General features: G+C 38.4%; 1 long non-coding RNA gene across 1 annotated transcript; it reads left to right on the top strand.

Moving 5' to 3' along the window:
* The first annotated feature begins 2,237 nt into the window (after nucleotides 1-2,237).
* Nucleotides 2,238-4,471, top strand: LOC110937921. Its single transcript, XR_002591119.2, has 3 exons — nucleotides 2,238-2,346; nucleotides 3,656-3,712; nucleotides 4,259-4,471. It is a non-coding gene; the product is annotated as an uncharacterized LOC110937921 (long non-coding RNA).
* The last annotated feature ends 2,039 nt before the right edge of the window (nucleotides 4,472-6,510 follow it).

Below are 6,510 nucleotides of genomic sequence, written 5' to 3'. Positions count from 1 at the left end.
TCAAACAAAACAGTAGGAATAAAATGAAGGGAGCGGCGTAGAGGGTTAGCAACGGAGTGGGTAAGCAGCGGTGGTTGGTGAGGCGGTGGGACAAATGGATTGATTATTACAAATGAGGGTTTAACCTTATATACCTAACAAAAGTACAACAAAATAATAAGCAAGTGCAACACCCAAATGCCTAAAACACCCATAAAGCAAAGAGTACAACACAACAATGCTAAACAACTTACAAATTTATATACGTAATTTTCATGTTTGGTGGTATGCGGGTTTTGGTTTTTTTTTTATAACGTGCATAATAATGTAATAACGTGCGTGATTAGGGTTTAACCTAACCCATGCGTGATTATCCAATAACGTGCGTAGTTACGCCTAGTTAATTACTATTGTGCCACCATGTTCAATTGAAGACACAAATGTGCAGTTGAGATGGTCGTGTACGCTTCGCACGATAAACACTATTGTACGTTAATCGGTCTCTATATATATAATGACAAGCGGGTTATCTAAATAAAGTATTATTAAGTTACCTTTATATTATTATTTTATGGTCATGTTGGTGTAAATGGGCAATGCTAAATACATATTTTTGTTATTATGTATATAGCATTACATTTACTCAAATCATGTAATACACGAGATTCTAACCTAGTAATTATATATATAAAGTTAAATAAATATTTTTTATTCATTTAATATCAAAAGTGAGCTTCGAGCCCAACCTTTACTCTGTTGTCCTCCAAATCTGGATTTTCAACAAGGGTCGCAATGGGCCTATCGATGGCAGCCCATCAATAACGTTGGCTTGGAGTTTACTCATATAATGGTTAAATTTATCAATAATAGATATATTACACTTTTTTTCTCTTACTGTTGTAAAACAATGGTCTATTAGCTACTAATATATAATTATATAAACATGAGAATAAAACTATAAAATTATGTAGAGAATAGAACATAGAGAATTCTTATTCATTAATCAATCTTCACCATATACAAATGGCTCTATATATTTAGGCATATATATATTAATACAAAGAAAACAAAGAGATATGAGTTATGTATGTGGAGAGTCACCATATAAATGACTCATTCATAACACTCCCCCTGACTATCCACATACTTTCAATACGCTTGGTGAAACTGCCTCGTTAAAAACCTTGCTAGGAAAACCCAGTGGGACAAAACCTCAGCTAAGGGAAAAAGAGTGCATCACGTATTTTCTTATTCTGATACTTCTGGATCAGATATGTTGCCTCGTTAAAAACCTTACTAAGAAAACCCAATGGGACAAAACTTAGTTAAGGGAAAAAGAGTGCAACTTAAAAAAAATCTCCCCCTCATTATAATATGTATCCTTTAAGTAACATGTGTCCATCTTCCTCGAATGTTACTCAAAACTTTTGTAGAATAATTTGTTGTTTGATGCCTTGAAGTGCAATACTTTATATTGAGTAATGTTGTAAAATCTTCTTGTGAGACTTCTAGTGCTTCCTCTTGCAAACAAATACCATAAGATCCACTACTATGTTGTGTTACATTCTTTACATCTACAAGACTAACGAAACTAGATTTCATAGGTTAGTAAAATATAAACACATATCATTCTTACCTTTAGGGTATCGACATATCTGCTTTACCATTCAAATGTCTCCTCATTGTACATGTGCTATATCATGTTGGTAAATTCAAATAAGAAAAACATATTATGCATAGATAGAAAGAAATATTAATGCACAATTGCACTTTAGCCATGGTACTTTTTGTGGCACCCGAGGAAAATCCACAGTCATCCTAATCAAACACCTTGCCGCTTTGTGTTACTTTTGGTTTACCGTGTCACTTGTGGTTTACTTATCAAATTTCGGGATGAAATTTCTTTCAAGTTAGGGATGATGTGACAACCCAAACTTTCAAGGTCAGTGTCTTTTAGTCACGTGATCCTGTTTTCTTATTATTTCTCTTTTACGTTCTTTACGATGAAAAAAAAAATGTTAAAGACTTTAATAAACATGTTAAATGTAAAACGTGATTGAGTATGTTTGAGTGTGTAGTGGGCCATTTTAGGTGCCTAAGAGCTAAGTTGGGCCACACATAAAAGTGGACTGCACACACACTGTAGCCACCTCTAATTGACCTCGGCCCACATGTGTCTGGCCCGAGTCATTCATTTGAGCCCATCCTTTATGTGTCCCGTAGAATATTAGTTAGGGGAGGGGGCACGTAAGTTTTGGAAAAACCACAACAAACCCTAGTATTCTTTCTCCTCTCCCTTGGAACCAGTGGTGATCATCATCATTCGAAGCTCTACCTCCTTCCAACTCATTCACTCTACACCTCTAGGTCAGTGTATATCATGTCTTGGTTGTATCTCTTGCTTGTTGATTATACTTAATTATGAATAAAAGTGTTGATCAGGTATTACACCATTGATGAATTTGCGATTAGAGTGTTAAACCAGTGATATTAATCAACTGAATATAATCGGCCATGTTGTGATTTGAGTATGATTATGAGTCCGAGTATATGTGAATGATATGTAGTCCGCATTTAATGGAGATAGGCAGTCAGGGTTATGTGATTATGTCCGAATTTGTTTCAAGATCTTTTTATAGTCCGAGCTTCATTGATTTGTATGACTGCACTTGGGGTTAATTAAAATAGTCTGAGGTTAGATGAACAATTATGTCTGAACATATTAAACAAATTCGTCCGCACATGGAATCAAGTAGGTCTGCACATGCATCAACTCTTTTGTGTGGACCGACCTTGTGTAAGTTTAATTAATTAAAAAGATTCAAACATGATGCAAATAGTGGAGAAGGTAATTAAGAGGTGTGAAGTCTGCACATGATAAATAATTAGTTTGAGTGGGTATTGAATTGTCAACAATGATAAATAATTCTTGAAAAATTCCTTCTTGTTTGACTAATGATCACATGTGATTGGCATATTTGTCATAGTATTTGATTTGGATACCGATTAGAGATAGAAAATTGTTTAAATTATTAAAGTTGTGGGTTAGTGGGATGGTTCTTGTGTTATTAAATTGTTAAGCAATTTAGTTGATGAAAACTGTTGAAAAAGGTGAATCATAGTGATATTGATGACATGATAACTGATCTAATGTGCCGTGATTATAAAGTTGATGTGGTGATTATGTAAAATTAATGATTCGGTAGGCGTTAATTAAAGTAGTAGTTCATAAACATTTGGATTTAAATGCTGATCTTTGGAACTGTATATGCAATCGGAATTACATGCCAACCAGGTGGGTCTCACAGGTGCTGGGTAACTTGGGTTCTGTAATGTTTTCGGTCGGTCGCATATATGTTAAACTGGATTGCAGAAATTATTAGATGAAATTATTATGGTTTGGGGTGGTTATATTGGTTGGGCTGCACACTATCTATTGCACACTTGGGATGTGGATCACACATTTATGTGACTTATGAATGTTAAATGTGTACATGAAATGAGCTGATAGGAGGCTAGACATCTTTCATGAACTAATACAATGTATGTTATGGAATGTGGATTTCATGAACAACTGTTACAACTTGTACGATTATACGTGTATGTTGTTTGTGTAAGACGTGTTACAACTTGCATATGTTTTTAAGAAGCTGACAGTCATTGGTAATTACGTTAGGGCTTGGTTGACTAACTTGGAAAACGTGCGTTAATTAATCTTACCGAGCAAACCAAGGTGAGTTCACTGCACTTTTCTAAGCATGCGTCCCGGTGGTTTGGGACATCTGGTAAACGTTTCGGAATGGAATACTGGGTAAACTGTTTATTTGGGATGTTGGTTATTGAACACAGTATAAATCATGTAAGACCCCATACATCTACCGTGTTGCTGAAGAAGCAACGAGGTATTTAGTTGATAGCGCTATTAGGTTTGGCACCCTCACACCGGGCCGAAAGGACGGGCGTGAACTAATTACCTGGACTTCATGACCAATGCCTAGTTAGAGGCATTGGGGTTGGGCATTTTCATCGTGTACATATAAGACCCCTTACATCTATTCAAGGTTGTTTGATACCTTGACCTCATGACCAATGCCTAAATGGAGGCATTGGGGTTGGGCATTCACATCTAGTCGCCACATACGGTAATCGAGTTAATAACAACATCAAATCAAATCATCGAATCTGTGAATCGCTTTAATCTGGTAACTGGTATCTAATCACGTTAACAAAACTTTGAACTCACCAGCGTCGTCTGACACACTTGTCTGCATGCTTGCAGGTCTATAGGTTGATATCAGTTGGAACTTGCTGTCTGGGAGGCTAGAGTAGTCATGGGTCGTGCCACATGGATTCGCAATACAAGTTTATTGGTTTACGAACGCATGGTTTATGAAATACCTTACAATAAGTTATGCTTCCGCTGTATACAATAAGTTATATGTAATCTTTTGTAACACTTTATGTTAATGAAAGGAAGTTTTATTCAAACATATATATCAGTTCAATGTGATTGGTGGCTAAGATCCTGGTACGTCACACGTCCCGCGGTGTTTTCCGCAAGTGGTATTTTGGGGGTGTGACAGTTTGGTATCAGAGCCACTGGTTATAGTGAACTTGGTTTTAAAACGATGTTATAAAACCAGACTATAACCGAACAGTTCTGAAAACAAGAATACGACCATGACACTCAGCTCCAGATAGCAAGGTTCGTCGCTCGTTTACTCATTGCACAGCATAACTAGTGAACACTTACATATGATATTGCATGTGATTGCACATTTAGCACAACAATATGAATTCATGTATTACTTGCAAGTGTTAAGTGATTGATAGTGTGGTGTTACCCTAGAGATTCGTGACCCCTGTTTTGTGATATTCTTTGGTGGACATCTGAGTTTGCGGAACCATTTGACATGAGTTAGGAGGAACTGAGATAAGCATGCAAATCACAATATTATTGTGGGTGCACACATAATAATAGTGTGGGGTGCATGTGAGTCCCAGTGAGGCTTAACAAGTGAAAAAGGAGTTCTGCTCTGTTTTTTGATCAATGTGAAACGTAACAAGTCTATAGGAGTAATAGTAGTGATTGTCTCCTACTCGAATGTGACCTTTTCACTCCTCTATGAATCCTTACGAATCTCGATGCTATCAAGTATTACCTGAACCCCCATCAGAACGCCTAGCAAACTGTGTAGAATGTTAGGTGCTTGTATGAACGTCCCTGAGATGGATCCCCCCCCCCCCCGCGTCGAATGATTGGTCGATATCTTTCTCACTCCTCTTCGTTTGTCGGAACTCTATGTATTGATGTCTCAGACTCCGAAGTGCAATCAATTCTGCAAAACTCCCGCAACATACCGTGTATTACTCAATCAACTTGCTTGATCGATGGATAAGAGAATGAGCGTAGTGCTTCACCGACTTCATTATTTAGACGACCCTGATTACCGGCAACGAACACCAGCGAACTGGATTCAACCGAATCCTTAACCCTAGTCAGCGATTTATGGGAGATTGCTCCTACGGATTAATTGGGACATAAATGATGACAAATGACCATGGTGTGGAACGTATAACTGACAGCACAATGAGTAGCGCCTTAGGATGTGACAAGGAATGTGACAAGATGGACCCTGTTGGTGGAAAATTTTAGGGCTCCATTTCAAGCAACGAAATTGAAGGCAACAGCTGCGGCAACATCAAGGAACTCGTAATCGTAGCCTACAACATGGAAACGGAGGTGAGGTCGACAAGGATTGATTGTTGTTAAGTCAAGACGTCAACAACCAAGGGAATAATGCCAGTATTGGGAATCCTTGCAGCCGTAACAACAACACTGGTAGTGGTGCTCGTGGAGGGACGTTTAGGATTGGCGTAGGCGATGCTAGCCATAATGGCAACATGGTAGCTTGTATGGATGACTAATCGCTTCGTTTCTGTTTTGTTTAACCCTGATGCTTCTTGAAACCGAACCTGATGTGGAATCGGCTGATGGCAAGACAATCGGAACCTCATAGGTTTGTTGGGATGCAAACTCGACCTTGTGGGACAAGTGTTCAACATCAGCCTTCCTTCTACTACCCCTAATGGTTACAATGCAGTAGTTAGTGTGGATTGGTTATTCATAAATCGCACAGACATACCTTGTGAGGAGAAAATTTTGTGTGGAGAATCGTTATTTGTTCTAAAGCAACAGAGTGGTGCAAAGGTTAGCGCCATTTCAACTATGAAGGCCCAGAAGTGTCTACGGAGGAATCACCCCGCTACGTTAGCAACTGTTACTGATGTTGAGGCTAAGGAAAGAAGGATCGAGGACCCACTAATTGTTCGTGATTCCTCTCAGTGGGCTACCCGGGGAGCTTTTAGACTTACTTCCACCACTGTTAGGCAGAATCTCAGTTTGATCTCAGACAGGGACAGCCCTGGTTATTCGTGCTATATACCGTCTTGCACCAGGAGTGTTGCAAGGACTATCTACAGGAACTGTTGGACGAGATTTTTATTGGACATAGTTTTGTACGCTTTGGG

The sequence above is a fragment of the Helianthus annuus genome, chromosome 1, assembly GCF_002127325.2.
Source record: "Helianthus annuus cultivar XRQ/B chromosome 1, HanXRQr2.0-SUNRISE, whole genome shotgun sequence".
Taxonomy (NCBI): domain Eukaryota; kingdom Viridiplantae; phylum Streptophyta; class Magnoliopsida; order Asterales; family Asteraceae; genus Helianthus; species Helianthus annuus.
Note: the sequence above shows the minus strand (reverse complement) of the source record. Positions and strands in the feature narration are given on the sequence as shown.